The sequence below is a fragment of the Pan troglodytes genome, chromosome 7 (assembly GCF_028858775.2).
Source record: "Pan troglodytes isolate AG18354 chromosome 7, NHGRI_mPanTro3-v2.0_pri, whole genome shotgun sequence".
NCBI classification, from domain to species: domain Eukaryota; kingdom Metazoa; phylum Chordata; class Mammalia; order Primates; family Hominidae; genus Pan; species Pan troglodytes.
In genome coordinates, this window is record NC_072405.2 from 110,252,663 (window position 1) to 110,274,893 (window position 22,231).

At 38.2% G+C, this 22,231-nt stretch overlaps 1 protein-coding gene across 24 annotated transcripts in view; it reads right to left on the reverse strand.

The window, feature by feature from the left end:
- The window catches only part of RGS22 (regulator of G protein signaling 22), a 173,232-nt gene that overhangs the window by 75,071 nt on the left and 75,930 nt on the right, over window positions 1-22,231 (reverse strand). The gene's annotated exons all lie outside the window — the stretch shown is intronic.

A 22,231-nucleotide genomic window follows, 5' to 3' on the forward strand; every position in this document is an offset into this window, starting at 1 on the left:
AAAAGCTGGCTATTAGTCTTCTGGAGACCCAACAGACTACCCCCCCTACCAAATTGACCTGCAGAGTTCTTAAGACTGTTGCTAATTACCCCTTTCTGCCATTAAGTCTTTCCATCTGGTATCCAATGCTGTGGAAGACATAAAGAAAAGCATAAGAGCGAATGGAGGCCAGGTGCAGTGGCTCATGCCTGCAATCCCAGCACTTTGGGAGGCCAAGGCGGGTGGATCACTTGAGGTCAGGAGTTCAAGATGAGCCTGGCCAATATGGTGAACCCCCATCTCTACTAAAAATACAAAAATTAGCCAGGCGTGATGGTGCACACCTGTAATCACAGCTACTTAGGAGGTTGAGGCAGAAGTAATTGCTTGAACCCGGGCGGCAGAGATTGCGGTGGCCCAAGATCAAGATCATGCCACTGCACTCCAGCCTGGGTGACAAAGCGAGACTCCACCTCAAAAAAAAAAAAAAAAAAAAAAGAGTGAATGGAAAGATATACATAGAACCTCCAGCAAACCTGCCACAAATATCTGTTCCATTCTACTAATTGTCATGTCTCTCAATAATAGTTATGTATATCTGAGAAGCAATTTAATAACATTTTGTTTAAAAAATGTTTGCATACTGGATATGTCATGCCCTGACATTTTAAATCAAGTTTTACTGAAAATCTCTAGTTAACTTATACTTTATTTCAATTTTATTTCATATACTTAGAATTTGAAACTGATAATATCTAGATCAACTCAGAATAGACAGATACAGACATAAATTTGTACCAAACAGCAAGTAATAGTCTTATTTAAAATAATCTTTTAAAAGACTTAAAGGGTCCATGTTAACAACAGAAGCATTTACTGAGTACTCCGTCTACTGCATCTTAGACACCTGGCTAGGTGCTATGTATGCAAAGATTAATGAACAAGAGTCAATGCCTATTCTGAAGAAGCCAATTTGGTGGTGACATAGAGATGAATATCAATGGTTATAATACAGGACGGTAAGTGCTATAAGAGAGGTATGTATTATAAATAAGATCTTTAATGATTCTTTTAAGCTCATCTCCCATTAATTATCTTTCAAATTTTACATTCAAATACAAAGTTTCTATAATTTCCCTAATTCTTGCTATTTTGCCATTTCATACCATTGCACATATTGTTCCTTCCATCTCGGATGTCTACACTACCCCACATATCTTGTCTGCTTGATACACTAATTTAGAGTTTAAAACCAACATGAGGCCAGGCACAGTGGCTCACACCTGTAATCCCAGCACTTTGGGAGGCCGAGGCGGGCAGATCACGAGGTCAAGAGATCGAGACCATCCTGGCCAACATGGTGAAACCCCATCTCTACCAAAAATACACAAATTAGCTGGACACGGTGGTGGGCGCCTGTAGTCCCAGCTACTCAGGAGGCTGAGGCATGAAAATTGCTTGAACCCAGGAGGCGGAGGTTGCAGTGAGCCAAGATCGTGCCACTGCACTGCAGCCTGGCAACAGAGTGAGACTCCGTCTAAAAAAATAAAAAACCAACATGGATTTCCCCTCCTCTAGGAAGCTTTCACTCACATTCTCCCCCAACAATCACAATTTCTGCTGCTATGCCTGTCACTCTATAACGCAGTTACGTATTTATGTGTCTTCTCTTCTAGACTGAGATCCTTGAGGGCAAAGACTGTAGCTTATTCACTGGTGTATCTCCAATTCCTAGAACTGTTCTTGGCAGACAGTAGATGCCATAAACATTTATTAAATTTTCCAAATCCCTAGAAAAGACTCATTTATGTATTGGACTAGGGAAGGAAAGAATTCTAGAAACTCTTCAGAGGGAAGATAATTCTTTTTTTTTTTTTTTTTTAAAGAGATGGGGTCTTGCTATGTTGCTCAGGCTAATCTCGAACTCCTGGGCTCAAGCAATCTGCCCACCTTGACATCCCAAAGAGCTGGAATTAACAGGTGTGAGCCACCATGCCTGGCCTCCAGAAGATAACTGTTAAGCTGAATCTCTAAAGGTAAGTTGGAGTCAATAATCACACAATAGAGGAGGGTTGATGAAAGATGGCCCAAGCAGAAGCAAAACACAGGTCAATGCATGGAGGCCTATGGGAGCTTTAAAACCTATGGAGAGATTTTAGGCTTCAAGTAGGTAACACTGGCTAAAGGAAAGAGGTGAATAAGAGAAGATACTTTAAAGGGAGGCAGAGACCAGAGCATGAATATGATCTTTTATCCTTTGTTAAGGAATTTGAATTTTTACTTAAAGATATAATGGGGAATCTTTGAAGGATTTTAACTGAGGAGTGACGTCATTGGATGTGATAGTTTGAGTAAGATCAATATTTGAGGCAGTTTGGAAGTTATTTCAATAGCTAGACAAGAAATTATATGCCACCTTCACCTCTTGCTTGCTTTTTTGCAGTAGCCTCTTAACTGGTCTTCCCAGACTCCTCTTGGCTTTCTTACAGTCTATTCTTACCACAGCAGACAGAAAAATCCTTTTGTGCAGCAGTCCTCTGCTCAAACTCTCTAGCAGCTTCCCATCTCACACATAATAAAAGTCAAAATCCTTATAATTACCTATAAATGGAGTTTTTGGAAGTCTCGCAATGATGAGGAGACAAGGATTATAGTTCATGACCTGTCAGTGGGGAAGTCCCTGTAAACATCCTAAGCTCTCAAAACACCCTGAGAGCAGGAATGGACTAGATATTGACTCCAGCCTCGAGTTTTTAATGTGCCAAAAGAAAATAACTGCCAACATATAATTCTATGTCTAGCAAAAACACCCTTCCAAAATAAAAACAAAATAAAGATGTTATAAATCAACAGACAAAAAAAGAGACTTCATCACCAGCAGACCTGTACTAAATGAAATATTAAATGGAGGCTCTAGACAAAAGCAGGATGGACTCGAAAACAATGGAAAGTACAAATATGTGGGTAAATATCAATAAATACTTATTGCAAAATAAAATGATAATAACGAATAAAGTCAGAAGAAATAGTAAAAGAGCCTGAGAAATAGAAGTCAGAGAGATAAGAGGTAAACCAAGTCAGAGTAATGCTACAGAAGCCAAATGAAGAGTTAGCTTAAAGACAGGAGACAGCAATAAACGGTGTTAACAATATATATTATATATATATATATATATATATATATATATATATATATATGTAAAGACATTAAAGCAACAAAAGAATCAAAGGTGCTGGTTAAAGTGCAATTGAAATGTTCTACTGTGAGGTCCATGACACGTAGGAAAGCAAATGAGGTCAAAATCAGGGTAGTGATACAGTAATTTGCAGGGTAGAGTATCAAAGAACCAGTGATTAAGATAAGGGAGAAGGGCATGTAGAGTAGTTAAAAGGGAATACTAAAGTTCAGAATATAATAGGCATTCAATAGATATTTGCTGAGTATATAAATGAGAGATGAGTGGCTTAAAGCGCAACAGTGATTTGAAAGGGAAATTTCACAGGTCAAGAATTTAAAGTTGGCAGGGTGTGGTAGCTCATTCCTGTAGTTTCAACATTTTGGGAGGCCAAGGTGGGAGAATCACTTGAGGCCAGGAGTTCGAGATTACAGTGAAATATGATGGTACCACCGTACTCCAGACTGGGTGACAAGAGTGAGGAGAGAGACAAAGAGGGAGAGACAGTGAGAGAGAGAGAAAGAAAAGAAAGAAACAGAGAGAGAGAGAGAGTTTTTGAAAGTAAACTAAAATAATGTCTTAGGTAAATTACGAAACTAAAGATTAAAATTATCAAATTAACAACATTTAAAAATGTAGGATTTGCTCCAATAATTCCAAATTCACTTCAAGGAAAAGAAAATTTAACAGCCTAAATTACTTACATTAAAAATCAGTAGTCAGGCTAAATTAGGGCAGAAATACTTTTTTTGAAATATGCTTTTTTCTTTTGCCATTCAAAACTATAGTTTAAAAAGATCTGATGTGCTACATATCAAATTCTCATATGTTGAGCATTCTGGTTAGTAAAAGAAAAGTTCTCATACAGAAATCAGGATAACGCCTTTGATTTTTTGTTTTTTTTTTTTTTGAGACGGAGTCAGTCTCGCTTTATCACCCAGGCTGGAGTGCAGTGGCGTGATCTCAGCTCACCGCAAGCTCCGCCTCTTGGGTTCATGCCATTCTCCTGCTTCAGCCTCCCGAGTAGCTGGGACTACAGGTGTCCACCACCACACCCAGCTAATTTTTTGTATTTTTAGTAGAGATGGGGTTTCACCATGTTAGCCAGGATGGTCTCAAAATCCTGACCTCGTGATCCGCCCGCCTCGGCCTCCCAAAGTGCTTGGATTACAGGCGTAAGCCATCGTGCCTGGCCTGATTTCTTTTTTTAAATGAGAACAGAGAAGAGGGTAAAGTAGGAAAGAAGTTGAAATGGTGGCTAGGATAACAATGACAGCTGTTAGGATTGTCAGCCTTTGGTGGATGCCTACATCTATTTCCCTTCTCTTTTACTCTCAGTCTTGCCTTTACTCTTTCTGTTTTAAGATTTAGTGCTACTCTCAGTTCCATGAGATTATCTACATGTGATTTAGATAGTCTACTACTATATATATACTATGGTGGACACTTCATGATGCCCTGTTGAAGCTAAGTTTCTGTATATGATTGTATCCAATTGCCTTGGGCTTTTTACCTTCTTAAATTTTGCTTCATGATTTTCTTCAAAATAAGTTTCTCTTTATTTTACCACTTACCATATTAGTAGAACAACTTCCTCTCTCTGACCATACTTTTCATCTATTTGTATCTCCTCACCAAGCTTTTCTTCACCTTCAGCACAATCTGAAGGTTATTCTTGTCCTCTAAATAAATCATGCACCAGCTGCTTTATCTTACTTTCTTACACAATTGGGACTGAGAACTATCCATTATTTCAACTATACTCTTACCAACATCCCTGATTCCTCCCCACTGTATCCTCAGGTTCCTACTAAAAACATAATGACTGACTCCATTATAAATAGACTTCAAAAAAAACTTAGCTGCAATCAAAAAGTTTGTTACATTTTTGCTTATTTCTAATCAATGCCATTTCCCATTTTAAAACTGCCATCCTCTTTAATGCTCCCAACTGTATTCTTACACTTCTTCACTTTCAGTAGACTTTATCTTCCACATAACTGGGAAAAACCAATGGTATAAACACCCTCAACTTTCCTCTCAAGAGCTCTCTTTTAAATCTTTTTGTTTCTCTGATGTCTCAAAGACATCTTTCCAATGCTAAGCCATTCAGGTGTGCTCGACCATGTTCCTCCAGAGCCTGTAACACCAATTATTTTCTTAGTGCCTTGTTTCTTTAATCTACCTCTCCACTGATTCCATTTCCTTCTTTATGCTACAAAGTTGTTGAAATCTAGTGCCTCTCTCATTCTAAAATGTTTTTCCTGACTCTGTTTTGCCACCTACTTCTTACACTACTTCTCTCTTCCCTCTCTCTACAAGTCTCCATAGTCACTCCTCAATCTATGGAAGTCTGGCTTCCATGCCAATGACAATGAACTCAAAGATCACTAAAAACCACATAATCGCCAATTCAATAGCTTCTTTCCTTAATCTTCATTCAACCTGATCCCTTATGCAGCTTTAATACTGCTTATTATCTCCTCTCTCCTTGACTCTCTTTCCTCTGACTTCGCCAACCCTTTCTCTTGATTCTATGCCAATTTCCACTTCTTCTCAGGCTCTTTGCTGATTCCTTTTCCTCCATTCCTCCCTTAAAAGATGACACTCAGTAAAGTTCTATGCTCAACTACACCTTCTCAGTTCATGCCCCTACAGTTTCTCACATGAGCCAAGCACTCCCTCACAGGATTTTTGTACTCTGCACTCTATCCCTTCTATGCTCTCTACCCTCATCTTCTTTTCCCCTTTCACTGAGCTTCTATTCATCCTAAAGACTCAGCTTCCTTGGCTCCTGAAGTCTGGCTTAAGAATCCATCCTGTGTGTTCCCATGGACCCTGTACTTTTATGTTTTTCCCATTGGACCCTACATTCTACAAAGACAGAGACTGGGTCTACTTTGTTTATTACTGTATCCCTAGCATCTGGCATAATGTGAAATTTAGAATGAGTGGATGAATGGAAGACTTCATCTAGCCCCAAAAATTTAACAATCAATGTGGAAGAACTCCATATATTAATACTAATAGTTTTAGACCTGATTTCTTCCCTGAACTCAAAACCTTTGCTTCTAGCAGCCTACTTTGTTATAGCTACATGAATATCTTCCAGACTCTCAATGACTCAATAATATAGCAAATTATCCTTTCCTAACTTCTAAAGCCTCTCCCTTCCTCCTGTGTTTCCAGTTTTCTTTTCTTTTCTTTTCTTTTCTTTTCTTTCTTTCTTTCTTCTTGAGATGGAGTCTTGCTTTGTCGCCCAGGCTGGAGTGCAGTGGCATGATCTCAACTCACTGCAACCTCTGCCTGCCAGGTTCAAGTTCAAGCGATTCTTGTGCGTCAGCCTCCTGAGTAGCTGGGACCACAGGCACTCACCACCACGCCAGGCTAATTTTTGTATTTTTAGTAGAGACAGGGTTTCACCATGTCAGCCAGGCTGGTCTTGAGCTCCTGATCTCAAGTAATCTGCCTGCCTTGGCCTCCCAAAGTTCTGGGATTACAAGTGTGAGCCACCATGCCTGGCCTCCAGTTTTCATTAATAATATACCATTCATAGTATAATTTTTGACTCTTCCCTGCACTCCCCTTTTTTATTCTCAAATGCAAATCCTATGAATTTAATCTCTCCAATGAAACAAGGAGAAACTAACAAAAACAAATATCAGGAGGAAATAAGTAGCATAACTTCCATCTCAAGAAACATCATAAAACTCAGTTTTCTGACCAAGCAAGGCCAGACCTTTCCCAGGTTACTGTCTGCTACCTTTCTTCCTGACCTCACACTCATATTTTGCTCTAGCCATGGGGATTCATGCATATTATTTAGCTACAGAGTCTGCAGTCTCTAGGAGCTATATAATTGGGACAGTCATGTGTCCCTACTCTGGTCTAAGCCTACTGTCTTGGCATAATTATTAATAGTTTCATTCTGAAAAGTATCTGGGTTTAGATGATAAATTATATGGTTCCTCTATATTTAATTGTCATCAGTTAGATAAATTCTGAAGTTTCTCTAAAACAAGACTCCTAGAAACACTTGACACATATTTAAAGCTGAAAATAACGCAAAGAAAAGCAGATGTTAGGTGATAAGAAACAGACATTTGTCTAATTCTCAATCATATTAATTGAATAGCTATACTCGAATGCCAACATCTCAAACCAAGAATATACAATTTAGAACTTGGGTTGACGCTTCATAGACTTCCCTGTTAAAAATAAATAAACTAGAGAGCAGAGGGGAGGAAAAAAGAAATGAACTAAACGATTGCACCTAAACGTAGGTATTAATTTGCCATTCCACTTTTTTTTTTCTTTTGCTTCCTCACCACGTTTCTTGAATTATTGTCACCCAAACAATTTCTCTTTGTTCAAGAATATCAACCCCATCTGACAACCAGCATAATCCTTAAGAATAATACACTCTCCTGCTGGGTGTGGTGACTCACACCTGTAACCCCAGCACTTTGGGAGGCTGAGGCAGGCAGATCACGAGGTCAGGAGATCGAGACCATCCTGGCTAACATGGTGAAACCCTGTCTCTACTAAAAATACAAAAAATTAGCCGGGCGTGGTGGCGGGCGCCTGCAGTCCCAGCTGCTCAGGAGGCTGAGGTAGGAGAATGGCGTGAACCCGGGAGGCGGAGCTTGCAGTGAGCCAAGATCGGGCCACTGCATTCCAGCCTGGGCGACAGAGCAAGACTCCGTCTCAAAAAAATAAGTAAATTAATAATAATATACCTAAGGTTAAATGACAAGTTACTGGGTTCAGCACACCAACATGGCACATGTATACATATGTAACTAACCTGCAACTTGTGCACATGTACCCTAAAACTTAAAGTATAATTTAAATAAATAAATAAATATTAATAATAATAATACACTCTCCCTACATCCCTGATTCCTTACCAGTCTTTTTTTTTTTTTTTTTTTTTTAAACAGGGGCTTCCTCTGTCACCCACGCTGAAGGACAGTGGTGTGATCTCGGCTCACTGAAACCTCTGCCTCCTGGGCTCAAGCAATCCTCTTGTCAACTTTCATCACCATGCTCCACTAATTTTTAAAAAAATATTTTGTAGAGACAAGGTCTCATTATATTGCCCAGGCTGGTCTCAAACTCCTAGGCTCAAGTGATCCTTCCCTCTTGGCTTCTTGGCCTCCCAAAGTACTGGGATTACAAGCATGAGCCACCATGCCCAGTCCTTTATTGAAAAATCACAGAACTGGAAGCATTAAAAAGGGGCTTGTGAGGTCATCCAATCCATGGCATCCCAAGCCTACATTACACACATTTGTTGTCTTTTGTTGAAGTTGTCTCTGCTGTTCCTCACCTCCCCAGGATGGTAGGGACACAGGTGGTTAAGGGAGTAAGGATGAGAAAACTGAATTCAGTTTGTCAATCCTTTATTAGCCCATACAATAAAATTATAGTACATTTAAACTGAATTATGGAACTAAAATCTGAAGATGTCTTTCTAATAATCCAAGGCAATCTGTAAGTGGATAACTAACAACTGAGTATATATATATATATAGCAAATACAAGATATTGTAATTGTATATTTAAAACAAAAGTTTAAAAAGCTAAACAACACACTTAAAATCTTTATAAAGATGATAAAATCATTTTAAGTTGATATAAATTGACTTTAAGATGAAACGTAAAGATTATACTATATGATATATAAATAATATAGTCTGATTATGGGATAGAAACATTGTTTAAATATCCAAATCATTTGCTTTTTTACTGGCCGCCCAGTTCTTCCTTTCTAGCCACAGAGTAAATAACAATGTAGCTCATGTTAGAGAAGAAAATGCTCCCTTCATATTCCAGTCAGCTACTCTGATTCACATTCAAGCAGAGATTCACTCACACACAGCTGTGGCCAACATGAGTCCAATTTAAACATTAACCTATGATGCTTTAACAACCCAGCAGGAAAGTTTTTGAGAAGGGATACAAGCACTGCCTGTCTGTGATCAAACTGCCTGGCACTGCACACAACATGGCTCTAAGCCTCATCTCTCCTGGAGACACTCAAAGGTTATGTAATCAGGAAATGCACAATGTGCTGCTTGCCCCGCACCTCTCTACACCTGTGCCTGTGACTCACTTTCTTGGCATCTGTATCAAAAAAAAAAAAAAAAAAAGTAATGCCTGCCCCTAAAAAATCTTTTACAGTACTGAAATTCTGGGAGTTAATTTTCTAGCCTAACTGAACTGTCAATATTACTCGAGAGTTAACAAGACTAGCAAGAAAAAAGATGTAGGATGGATACCATGAGACAGAAGGAAGAGCTGAATTGGAGAGCAGAAAAAAGAATGGAGAAAAAAATTAGAATAAATGAAGACACACACACACACACAAAAGAGGGCAGGGGAAGAAAATCTACATTTTGATTAATGTTTTGCTTTCTAAATAGCGTTAAAATGAAGAACAATGTTTAATTTATTTTTAATACATATTAATTTGCTGACATTGTTGGGGGAAAAGTGAACAAATATTCCTGTTTGCATCTTCAAGGAAATCTCAGCTGCTTCATTAATTAGAGACAATATCCTCTATATAATACCTGCATTGTACTATTAATACACATGAGATAGCTCAAACGATTTAAAATACGACATTTCCCATTGCAATTTATATTTTTCCAACACTATGATATTTTTCATGCAAGATTTCCGCACCACTTAATAGTTTCCAAAATCATTTTGAAATTGTGTGTTTATAAGCATATTCTTGGATAGAAGTGAATCCCCATCTCCTTTCAAATGTATCATAATGCATGCCAGAATTACTTTTCCCACATTAATGTTTTCTTATTGAATGATAAGGTCTAGATAAACATACCTGAGAAATGAAAATTGTGTGTTTATTGAATTTATTGTTTTTAACAATGTCAAAAGCAAAAAAAAAAAAAAAAGGAAATGTTTTCCACAACTGTCTGTACTATTTGGATTTCTCTTTGTATCAAAGGCTAAATGATGACAGCTATGGGATTAGATTCCAATTAGCATACTGTAGAAGCACCCAGCAAAGTATTCTCACTGTGCCAAAGGTGAGCACAGGCTTTGGGAAGGCATCTTTTCCATAAGTAGGGGCCATTTGATGAGCTACAGCTTGACACTTATCTGCGTTCCAATGAAAACAAGAACAATTTCTCTGCAGCCTTAAAAGGCAAAGTCAGAAATAATACCAAATGTTGTAACACATGTGTTGATTTGTTATGTTACATTTCAGCTGTTAGTTATGTTAATGGAACAGTTTCACATACTTCGTTTTGATGTATTTATTTTAATGATCATGTGTATGTATCTTGCTATGATTGCCTGGTAACACTGATTACCTGATGTTCTGCTGTCACCACCAGGCCAGGACTGGAAGTAAGAAAGTGAAATGTAAAACTTTGGAACTGTATGACTTAAAATGAGTCCCTCAGTACATAAAGAATAAAATGTATTCAAAACCTATGTATTGTGAGATCTTAATACTAGTTGACAGCACATCTCGTAGAGCGTATCACCAGATTAACTAAAATTGATGACATTTTAAAAGCAGACTTCCAATATCGTATTCCAGAGATTAGGAGAAAACATTCATGCTTCAGCATTTTGTATCACTAATAAGTCCCTTTTTTTTAGACCCATTACTCGACTACAAAAGTAAAAGAGGGAATTCTAATCATGTAATTAGTAAGGCAGCAGAAGGCATTTTAATATGTATCTTTCACATTCTTCTCACAATTTTCCAAGATGCTCACCAAGACAGTATAAGAACTATAAAATCATCTGCTGTTGCAAAAAAAGTACTTTTTTTTTTTTTTTTTAGATGGAGTTTCACTCTTGTTGCCCAGGCTGGAGTGCAATGGTGCAATCTCGGCTCACCGCAACCTCCGCCTCCCAGGTTCAAGCGATTCTCCTGCCTCAGCCTCCTGAGTAGCTGGAATTACAGGCACCTGCCACCATGCCCAGCTAATTTTGTATTTTTAGTAGCAATGAAGTTTCTCCATGTTGGTCAGGCTGGTCTCTAACTCCCGACCTCAGGTGATCCACCCGCCTCGGCCTCCCAAAGTGCTGGGATTACAGGCGTGAGCCACCACGCCCGGCCGCAATTTTCTTCTCCTTACCATCAGGTAGCACTAAGGTTCTGCCTGATGGACTGACAGGGTGGTATTAGCAAACACCTAGCCAGCCCCTAGGAAAAAGAGATATTCCACAAAAGCCATGGCACTGTTTCATACACTCTAAAGACAAAAGAAGAAAAAGCCTTTGGCTACTGAAATATACAAAGCTTTTTCATAAGCTCCTTCATGAAGTTCACAGTAAACTGTGCAGGACCTGGTGATTCTGGAGGAGAGATTATATGCCTTCTTTGGTAAGTGTAAGTGAGTGGTTCATAAGCACTCTCCAAAAGGTGGAAGAAATTTTTTAAAGGTGAAGAGTCAGGATCTCCAGCTGTAACATTAGAGAAAAAATGGAGAGGATTCACAGTGATGCTTTTCTTGTTATTACTTCTCTTCCTCCCTTATAAGCAATGGTTTACAGCAGCCAGCTTGTACCAGCTCACAAGAGCCGATTCATAAACATTCAGGAATTTTGTGAGTCAGTTGTTAAACTCTGTCATTACCAAAAATTAAATCACATAAACTTACAATTAAAGAAATTATGATTCAAGTCCAAAGGCCTCAGGAAAAAAAGAAGTTATATTAAAAACAAAAATAATGACTACTCAAAACTCATTACTTCCTGTTGATTTTACTGTTTTGCGATTAATATTACCCATGGTCTTGAGGTGTATCTGTATGGGGGAAATATTATATGATGGGGTGCTACTGCACATCTCTTCCCAACTCTGCATTCAGTGACGTCATTTTGGCAGCTTGAAATCATCCATGGTGAGAGTATACCCAGAGATCAGCAAATGCTACAAATCAGGGCTGCTTTTTCCCCTAGAGATCTGGTTGTTAAACATTTCTCATCATAGCACTGATTATAAGGCAAATATACTTCTCTTCCTATCATGATCACTAAAGAAAGAGAAATAAAGTAGGAAAAAACAAATGACACCAGCTACTTCAAATATTTACTGGCAGCAAAGCTACATACCAGTATATACCAAGTCACACCAGAATATGCCAATTTATAACAGTTTACTTACATACTCTGTTTAACAGACATCCATTTAAAAAAATATACAGTAAAGGCCCTGTTAATAGTTAGAGTAAAGCTGAACCAGAAGAGGAGGGTCAACAGCTTTTCTTTAAAATTGTTTGTTTACATTCTGAATAGTCCTTATTTAGAAAAGGTCAAAACTAAGCTTCAAATATTAAATTTATCCTCAGTCTGATAAATTAATCAGAAGAGGTAAGAGTTTAGTGGGGAAAATCTTATTAGCTTGGCCTGATGAGAAAGTACAAGGAACATATTTGAAGAAGAAACATTAAAGCATTATGAGAAATAGAAATGGTACTAATGGATCTTGATTCAGTGTCTGGACCCCAAAGAGACCAAAATCACTTCACAGATCATCTTAAACACAACAGAACAGATGTCCACTAAACTGTAACAACAACAAAAAAACCATATTGCTGTACGTGATGGCAAATAGCAAAGTAACATGGGATCTGCTCAACTGGGCTCAATAACTCTATGCTTGGACTTTATATAAAACAATGAGATGAACTGTGCTCCAAGAAGCTAAGGGTGGAAAAAAAAAAAGAGTCCCCAGAGGTGTTTATAAAAGAAATATAAATGCTGTGATACAGGATACTTTCAGAAATCACAAAATATTTACTTCAGCAAAAAGAGAAGTCTATTTTCATAACCATTCACAGCTCTAGCAGGCATAGAACATTATTATCTGAGTTCATATGCGGCAGAAAAAGAAAATAACAAGCAAGTTCAAGCAATCCAATCTTTTTTTCTGCAAAAGGAGGAAAAAATGATGATTTTTAATGACCTCTCATATCCCACTAGGAGCTCAAAAACATTACTGAGGAGCTATGCCGAGGGCGAATAAATTACAGATGGAGCTTTTCACAGATGGATTTTCATGTGAAGGACCTTGGGTTTTTCAAATAGGAATCTTAAAGATGGGATCTAGGGATTGCAACATCTTGATACCAAGAGGCAAACTACTGCAGAGATCAACACAAGATGGACTTGTACGAAAAAAGATAATGATGACAAACTAGAATTTTTGCCAATTGCTCAGACCCTACTAAAGAGAATTCAAAGCAAATAAGAGCCTAAGAAAATGCCAATAGGATAAAACAGTAAAACAATTTGAATCATTTGGGACAGAGTAAAAAATCAGAAGGGGAAAATAGAACGTGTTAAGAAAAGATGAGAACAAACCAGGGACAAAAAAGGCTAGGTTTTTAAGATAGATTTGGGTCATTGCTTAAGACATTTTAAGTAAAATCAATTGAGTGCATGATGAAATAAAATAAACAAGCACACAGAAAAAAAGTTATTACTATGCAGTTTAAGGCAATCTAAGGAACAAATAAAGGTTTTATTCTATAAATTTTTGGATTTTTTAAAAAACCTTTAACTGACAAAAGCAAGATATATATTTAAACTAATGGAATTATTTAACTTCTATTAATAATTTCTTGGAAATCAGTGAACAAAAAAATTCAATTTAATTAATTAATTAATTAATTTATTTATTTTTAAATAGGGTCTCACTATGTTACCCAGGTTGGAGTGCAATGGCGCAGTCTCAGCTGACTGCAACCTCCTAGGCTCAAGCCTAGCCTCCCGAGTAGCTGGGACTACAGGTGCACACCACCAAACCAGGCTAATTTTTGTATTTTTTTTGTAGAGATAGGGTTTTGTTATGCTGCCCAGGCTGGTCTCGAACTCCTAGGCTCAAGTGATCTACCTGCCTCGGCCTCCCAAAATGCTGAGATAAATAATTCAATTTTAAAAACATGATTATATTAAAATTTCTGGCTTGGGAAAAAAAACAAACCTGTTTCACCAGTATGATAATCTATGCTAACAAAGCACACAGGACTGATACATGAAACCAGAGTATCAAGTGATTGCTGTACAATGAAAAATGAGAAAATCAACCATCATTAAGGTTGTAGGTCTATGTTTACCAGCACACCATCTTGGAAAACAAGTTTACATAGTCAGAATAAGTGAAGGTAACTGTGTGAACCCTATGAATATTCTCTCCATCAAGATCTTTCAGGCTGACTAGATACAAGGAGCAGACAGCTTAGGACAGTACTTCAAGGGCATGTCAAGGTCTGCCTCTGAGACACTACACCTTCTGGGATGCCACTGCCAAACAATGTCTCTTCATGAGTGAAACATTCCTTCTTTTTCTGTTTTTCTAAGAGCTAGGGTCTCACTCTGTTGCCAATGCCAGACTGCAGCTGGAATACACTGGTGCACTCATAGCTCACTGCAGCCTCCAATTCCTGGGCTCAAGTGATCTTCCTGTTTCAGCCTCCCAAGTAGCTGGGACTACAAGCACAGGCCACCACACCTGGCTAATTTTTTAAATTTTTTGTAGAAATAGGGCCTCACCACGTTGTTCATGCTGATCTTGAACTCCTGGGGTCAAGTGATCTTCCCAGCTCAGCCTCCCAAATGCTGGGATTATAGGTGTGAGCCACTGTGCCTGGCCTGGAAAATTCTTTCTTTACATGTTCTGGCATCTTCATTACAAATCTTGCAGGCCTGTGAAGCCTTTTTGTCTCTAGTCAGCTGCTCATATCTGTTCTGATTTATTACACATTCATTTCCTAGTTCAAATTTCAAAAAGCAACCATATTTTTAGGTTCCTTGGGTGAAGTGGGAGGGGACAGGGAGATTTCATTGCTGCTCCAATGCAATTTATTAAGAGCTCCCTTTTTTTTGTTGTTTTTTGTTTTTTTCCAAGAAAGAGTCTTGCTTTGTCGCCCAGGCTGGAGTGCAGTGGCGCAATCTTGGCTCACTGCAACCTCCACCACCCAGGTTCAAGCAATTTTCCTGCCTCAGCCCGCTGAGTAGCTGGGATTATAGGCGAGCGCCACCACGCCCGGCTAATTTTTGTATTTTTAGTAGAGATGGGTTTCACTATGTTGGCCAGGCTGGTCTCGAACTCCTGACCTCGTGATCCACCCACCTTGGCCTTCCAAAGTGCTGGGATTACAGGTGTGAGCCACCAAGCCCAGCCAAGAGCAAACTGGAAAGACAGAATGTTGATCATTGCTGAAGCTTAGTGAAGGTATATGGGGGCTCATTAAACTGTTTTCACATAAAATTTTTCTTAAAAAAATAAAAACACTCGGCTGGCTGTCATTTCCAAATAATCAATGACTATCTTTCATTAGGTTTATAATACGTTGCTACAAATATAAACATGCCAATGAGTTCATGAATTTTTTCAATACCTATCACAGCACCTTTTATATGGCACCTTCAGTCCTGAGCATACAAGGTAAACAGAGCAGACTGTCTTCATGGACCTACAGTCTCACGGAGAAAAAAAATATTAAAGGTGATGTTTGACATTTAATGTTCATAAAGATAGTTTAAGATATTAAAGTGAAAGATTAAACAAGGTGATAAACAGATACTCTTTTTTCTAGAGATAATAATACGAAAGCAATGGCTTAGAAGTTAAGAGTATAGGGTCTGGAGTCAGAATACTTGGTACTAATTCCAAGTTCACCAATTGCTAAATGGATGGCATTAGGAAAGCATTCAACTTCCCTAAGTCTCAGTTTCCAAATCTGTAAAATAAAGATACCAATCTACCTCTTAGGATTGTCTAGAATTAAATAAAATTATCCATATAAAGTTATTACCACAGAACCTAACAGAAACATTAACGAAACGTCAGGTATAATAGATAATGGTGTTTCAGAGAAGTTCAGTTGTTGGCCTTTCTGGAAACAAGAGGATTAAAAGAGGATCTATAATTAAATAAATAAATAAATAAATAAATAAATAAGGATCTTTGGAGATCCTTTTTTGGTCTATAATCCTACAGTATTCAAAAATCTTAAGACTCTATGCATAACTGGTGTAAACATCAGGAAGTGGGGAAATGAGTGGGTAGCTACAAGCCAGAAAGCTGGCTGCTGTGCTTGTTCTTCCTGAACCCACTTTACTAGCAAACATGACAAAATGCGATGCAACACGAGAACCCTGCTGATTCTGTGCTCAGTGATTCACAGTGTTCAGGAATCCAAGCCTGACCGCTAATTGGGACACCATCTCTCTGGTAACAAAAACAAATAATGTAACAAAGCCTGAATAGTAATTGCCCAGCACTCCAGAAACAACCTAATTGTGAAGACACCAAAATTTACCATAAAGCTATAAAGAGGTACATGATTTTCCACATTCAATCACCAGCCAACCTCACCCCTCACCCATGTCCATTCATCTTTTAGAAAACAGAGCTTGATTCTTAATGCTGCTGCTGAATAGAGAAATAATGAGCTCTGTTAGTGCACCTGAAAATACACCATCAGCCTAGAGAAGGAGAACTTAGCTCGTGACGCTTTAATGAAAATGTCAGGACCACCCTGAAGTATTTAGGTCCTGTAAATGCCAAGTAAAGAGAGGAGCTAAACAATTAAGGTAATGGATGACAGTGAGCAAAGGAAAAATAAAGCTGATTATCAGAGAAAAATCTTCAACATTGCCCCTCTTATGCCATAAAGTTTTTTCAAAGGAATTTGTGATTACACCCAAGGTTCTGGGTGTTACCTCAGACTTCATTGGAAAACACTGTAAGAACAATCCAAATTTTACGGGGGAGGAGCTACATGGTCTTAACTGGTTTTTTCTCTCTCAATCTTTCTAGGGTTCTCTGGAAAAGTAGGCAAAAGAAAGCACATTCTTGACCCTTGATAGAAAGAATGCTTGGGGAGCTGCACCTGTGCTCTGTTCACCAAGGTGTTCCCAGCACCAATCACAGCCTAAGGTATAGTAGGTGTTTGGTAAATGTTTGTGGAAATAGCAATAACATGTTTAGGCTAGGAAAAATGTGTGCTCCTAATTGCTAGTCTAACTGCTATTCAGTTTATATTGATTTACTGGTTTGTACACTATAAAAGCAGGAGCAAAGGGGACAAATACATAGACATACTCAGATAACCTTAAGGCAGGGCTACAATGCACAACCCAGTATGAACATCATTTGGATCTACACTGTGTCTCAGATCACCTAATAGGAGACTGAAATGACCTAGGGCCAGAGAGGATAACGATAGCAATAAATAATTACTGAATAATTTAATGAATTCTGCATTACAATTACATCACAACTTATGGGCTTCCTAAAAACACCAATGCACAACATGGATCTGGTGACATTTACTGACTCAGCTTTTGCGTTTTCTTTTTCTCTTGTGAAATTTTGCAAATACAAGAGTAAACAGGCAACAGTACTATAAACCCTGGGTAAATAGTAGAAGTCACCAGGACTGACTTATTTGTCATGGGACCCATGAAGTGACTTCTTCATAGAAATAGAAGGAGAAACAACAGGAGTCTCTCACTGGAGCATTACAGCAGAGTATTTTCAAGCTGTCATATCATTGGGTGGAGATGTCAGGAACAGGACTTGCAAATGTTAAAATTTCATTTGGCTACGGCTGAAGATACTAGAAAGATGTAAAATTGATTCTGAAGTTGTTAATCTGAATAAAACAGGACAATGTCCTAAGAAGCATAAGACTAAAGGACAGCAGCTTTTGGCTCAAAAATGAGAAAAAAGGAAACAGTTCCCTCATTCCTACAGGTATTTGAAAAGAAGCCAATGACTTAAAAAGTAAAACAAAACAATAACCAACTGTTTTCTGCCAGTAAAGCGAGAAATTATTTCATTATCAGTTAAGACACTATTACCTGGTCGGGCATGGTGGCTCATGCCTGTAATCCCAACACTTTGGGAGGCTGAGGTGGGAGGATTGCTTGAGTACAAGAGTTCAAGACAAGCCTGGGCAACATGTGAGACCCTGTCTCTACAAAACATTAGCTGGGGCTGGTGGTGTGTCTGTAGTTTCAGCTACTAGGGGAATCATAGGGGGCACCGAGGTGGTAGGATCACTTTGAGCCCAGGAGGTTGAGGATGCAGTGGGCCGTGATCGTGAGCCACTGCTCTCCAGCTTGGGTGACAGAGCAAGATGACCTTGTCTCAAAAAAAAAAGAGAGAGACATTATTATCTGTTTTAAATACGACTGAAGTGCTTTGTAATTATCTCCTTCCCCCACTAGAGAGTGAGCCTTCTAAGTCAAGAACTTTGTCCTAATCATCTTTCTATCCACAGAACATTACTTGGCACATAGCAGGCTTCTCAGTGAATGTTCATTAATAAGTAACTGAATATTATAAAGGAGATCCTTAAAAGGTTGTGATTCAATGTAGTATATTTTATTTCATTTTATTTATTTATTTATTTTGAGATGGAGTCTCACTCTGTTGCCCAGGCTGGAGTGCATTGGCATGATCTCAGCTCACTGCAACCTCCTTCTCCTGGGTTCAAGTGATTCTCCTGTCTCAGCCTCCTGAGTAACTGGGAATACAGGCATATACCACCACATCCGGCTAATTTTTGTATTTTTAGTGGAGATGGGGTTTTGCCATGTTAGCCAGGCTGGTCTCGAACTCCTGACCTCAGTTGATCCACCTACCTTAGCCTCCCAAAGTGCTGGGATTATAGGCATGAGCCATCACGCCTGGCCTAATGTAGTATATTTTAATTTAAGTTATATTGTGGAACTGTTCCTCCACCCTAGTTTCTTCAAATTCCCGTTTTCCTTCCTCATTATCCAGGTAATTGATAGAACCTTAAATATTGACCCTAATAATACTGTTTATTCCATTGAGTGCTCTGTACTATATGACAAAATACTTCCACCTGTATATGATCTTGTAAAATACATATTAAAAATAAATTTTTATAAACATATATATAGTCTTTTTTCACTCTGCATTTCACCTTGTGTATAACCCTTCATAGACCTTGGTAGATGTGGGGGGTCTTAGTGTCACTTTTCGCCTCTAAGAGCCCAGGGCCTTGTCTGTGCCTTGTGGGTCTTATAACCCACACTTCTTGGTTTATCCATGACAGTCCCATTGTCAGCTCATGCTTATCACTCTGGTTCTCAGTACATTTCTTAACCATGGTCCCTGGTGATGTCCCTTACCATCTCGGCCATGCACTTAAAAGTACATTTGTTATATTTTATCCAGCATTTCTAGGTATTTTTTAGATGAAGAGTTTTCAGGTAATCTAGGCTGCCAAGATACCAGAAAAGGAAATCTCTGCAAGAAGCAGTCACATGTTCCCTTATTTAATACCCATAGTAAGCACCAGAAAAGCAAGCTTCTTTATACCTACCAAACCTAGGAGACAAAAAAAAAAAAAAGGAAAAAAAAAGCCTTGCTTCTATTGGCCTAGCCTCTTTGTAAAAGAAAGAAAACAACATATCTCCTGAGAATTTGGTATCGTGAGTTTACCATTATGTGGGCTTCATGTTCAAGTTTATACTTGGCTAATTTCTCATCTTGGAAATGATTACAAAATGTGCCTACCAGAAACAGCATAGATAAAAAACCCCACTAAAAAGCTCATAATTCAAAATTACAAAACATGCCAGAAAAGAATCCACCATGTCAGCAGAACTAATAAATAGCAGAATTAGTTCTTCCAAGAACTACAAATTACAGAATTATTGAATACTATAGCAGCCAGGCCCCCACGAAAACAGTATCTCCTGGTATTCATACCCTTTCATAATCCTCTCCCACCAAGTATGGGCATAACATGTGGCTGCTTCTAATCAAGAGAATATAGCAATGGTGATGATTTGTACGTGATTACATGTATGTGGTTACATTACATAAGATAGCAATGCCTGTCTTGCTAAGAAATTCTCCCCTTTTCTGGCTTAGAGAAGCAAACTGCCACACTGTGGGCTGCCATATGGAGACAGCCATATGACACAGAACTGAGGGTGGCCTTTAGCTGACTGCCAACAAAAATCTGAGGCCATCAGTCTAACAATGTGTTACCCTGATGTCCAATCCAATTCTGATGCTAGAAACTGAATATTGCTAACAACCATGTGAACACTGAAGCTGATCCTTCCCCAGTCGAGCCCCAGATGAGACACTAGCCCTGGCTGAGACCTTACAGAGAACCCAACAAAGCTGTGCCCAGAATCCTGACCTACATAAACTATGAGATAATGATGTGTGTTGCTTTAAGTCAGAAATTTTGTGATAATACTGTTATGACAGAAGAGATAACTAATGCAGCTACAAACTATAACACATGTTTAAAATGATTAGAGACATCAAAAAAGAAACTGTGGCAGGCCAGGCATGGTGGCTCATGCCTGTAATCCCAGCACTTTGGGAGGCTGAGGCACACAGATCATCTGAGGTCAGGAGTTCAAGACCAGCCTGACCAGCATGGTGAAACCCTGTCTCTACTAAAAATACAAAACATCAGCCAGGCGTGGTGGTGCACACCTGTAATCCCAGCTACTTGGGAGGCTGAAGCAGGAGAATCATTTGAACTGGGGAGGCAGAGGTTGCAGTGAGCCAAGATCATGCCATTGGACTCCAGCCTCGGCAACAGGCGAAACTCCGTCTCAAAAAAAAAAAGAAACCATGGCATGTGTATACCTATGTAAAAAACCTGCATGCTCTGCACATGTATCCCAGGACTTAAAGTAAAATAAAAATGTTTTTAAAAGAAATTTTAAAATGAGGAAAAAGACCAAAAATCCCCAGGAAATTTTGTAAAACACAAATATAATGTTTAATAATACAAAAACATAATCTTAAAATGATTTAACTCAATGGGTAAGTTAAATAGCAGAATGAAATCTGAAGAATATATGAACTGAAAAACAGTACAAGGAAAATTGATCTATTTCAATCTAAAACATACAACACAGATATTCAAAGGTGGAAAAACCTGAAAGAGGGGTTAAGAGTGACATGAAATATACAGTCATGTGCTGCATAAAATTGTTTCAATCAATGGTGGACCACATATACAATGGTGGTCTCATAATATAATGGAGCTGGAAAATTCCTATTGCCTAGTAACACTGTAGCACATGTATTACTCACATGTCTGTGGTGATGCTGGTGTAAACAAGCCTATTGCACTGCCAGTTGTATAAAGGTATAGCACACACAATTATGTATAGTACAAAATACTTGATAGTGATAATAAATGATCATATTACTGGTTTATGTATTTGCTACACTATATTTTTTATCATTTTTTTAGAATGTACTCCTTCTACTTATTAAAAAAGTTAACTGTAAAACAGGCTCAGGCAGGTGCTTCAGGAGGAATCCCAGAAGAAGGCATTGTTATCACAGGAGATGACAGCTCCATGCATGTTACTGCCCCTGAAAACCTTCCAGTGGTAAACACACTGAGGTGAAATACAGAATGCCAAAGTCAAAGAAAAGACTGCAAAAGTAAACATGAGAAAAAACATCCTCCTACAAAGGAGCAATGGCATACTCCTCAATAATAGCAATGGAAGGCAGAAAACAATAAAACAGTATTTTCAAAGTGGTGAGAAGAAACTGTCAACCTACAATTCTATATTCAGCTAAATCAACAATAAGAGAATAAAATAGACATTTTCAAACAAATAGGGTCTACTACCACTAGCAGGCCCTAATGGAAAAACTACTAAAGGATAGTCTTCAGGAATTAAACTGAAAGTAAGGAATATGACACAAAAAGCAATAGCAAGCAAGAAATTTGTGAATAAACTGACATAAACATTGACAGTATTAAAAAAGTAATGATGACTACTAGGAGGGTAAAAGCCGAAATTAACAAAAATACTGTACAAAAATTATATGTAAAATGGGCAAGGTATGGTAGAATTAAAGTGTTCTAAGATCCTTGATTTATTTGAGAGAAGGATGAAGATAATGATTAATTTTAGACTTCACAGATTTCCGTATACATGTCAAAACTGTAAGGGTAAAAAGAGAAATATAATATGTAACTTCCAAACCAGTAGAGAAAAACAAAATGTAAAACATTATCACTATCCATATTTTACAG